The sequence below is a fragment of the Galeopterus variegatus genome, unplaced genomic scaffold (genome assembly GCF_000696425.1).
Source record: "Galeopterus variegatus unplaced genomic scaffold, G_variegatus-3.0.2 Scaffold5867, whole genome shotgun sequence".
In the NCBI taxonomy this organism is placed as follows: domain Eukaryota; kingdom Metazoa; phylum Chordata; class Mammalia; order Dermoptera; family Cynocephalidae; genus Galeopterus; species Galeopterus variegatus.
Genome location: NW_007731978.1, coordinates 37,937 through 39,459, shown reverse-complemented (window position 1 = coordinate 39,459; position 1,523 = coordinate 37,937).

The following is a 1,523-nucleotide window of genomic DNA, read 5'->3' as shown; positions in this document are numbered from 1 at the left end:
TTTCTTAGTTATTCATAAACAATAACTGGCTAAGGGGATGGCAAGTTCTTCTTGTGATTTTCAGTTCACCCTATTATTTGCTTTTGTTGCTATTCCAATTCAGAATATTGTAGTGTTTACTACATATGTGCTGGGAACCTGTGTGAGGTTTGGAAAGTTATAACTGTGTCATGGCTCGGTTTTCTCATCTCTGAAATGGGGATGAGAGAATGGGCACCTGGGGGTAGTTCAGAGGAATTAACGAGACAGTGTGTGTAAAGCGCTGTTGCTGGCATATAAGAGTATTTAATAGCCACTATCATTAATTTCGTCATTATATTCCCACGTTTTAGGATCTTTTTGTTGTTGTTATTGTTTATAAGCAATATGTGATATCTCAGATATCTCTCTGTTGACACTATTTGTAGCCTTGAAATTCTCCAATACTTGCTTCTTTCAGTCCTCATCACTTATACATTATAGAAAGATCAAACACTTATTGTGTTCTAAGCTTGTGTGCAAAGTGCTTGATATACAAACAATCTTGTCTGGCCTTCTTAGCATTACTGTGTTTGATTTTTACTAGTTAAAGATACTCAGAAAAAAGTGTTATAGAAAAGGAGAACAGGACAGCCCTCTTTTTCAGTATATTTCACTCTAGGGTATGGTGGTAAGCCAGGTGACACATCCCTGAGAAACTAGATAAGTTTACTGAACACTGTCTTCCAGTTCTAGTGATACAAATATGTAAGTTATAGATTATTCCTAAATACTTTTTCCTGTAAAATGTTTCTCTGTCTTGTCTGAATTGGCTAATTCTATGGGCTTCCCAGTTTCCTCTCGTTAGGTCTCTTTTTTTCTGAAATCAACATACAACAACACTTAACAAAATACAGGTGCAAAATATTTGAAAACTCATGAGATCTTATTTTGATAGATTCAGTAGAATGAAATGCCAGTAACTGTTGGATCTGGGAGATTCTGGAACTTGTATTTGGCACAGAAGAAAGCTGCATAACTTATGTTTCACTTTATTTCAGATAAACACATACACAAACATTCACAAAGAATGTTTTTGAGGGGAAACTTTCTAGGTTGGGCAAAAGGTTTCTTTAAGATGAAGAAAATAGGAGTGACTTGGTCATGACATGTTTAACTGATTTTTTTGATTGCCCATCAAGCTAGATATAAATATATTTGGAATTGTATAATAGAGAGAAATGACCGAATGTTTCAGCATTCCTAAACTTTGAAACTGTGAGAGGAAAGTGTCTTTGCATTATGATCATTGACGACTATATTCCTTTATTCCTTTTTCGTTTAATATCTGATATTTCACACAATCAATTATGACATTTTCAACTTATATTTCAGCCCTTCTCATTGAAGATTAGCTATTTATATATCAAATATTTGATATGAGAATAACACCTGAATCCTCTTTTCCTATTTGTGAAAAAAGGTGGATGTGAAAGAACACAGGTTACCAAGGACAATCAAAATATAAATTCTCATTTCAGAAATAAATGAGTTAATGGCCAACA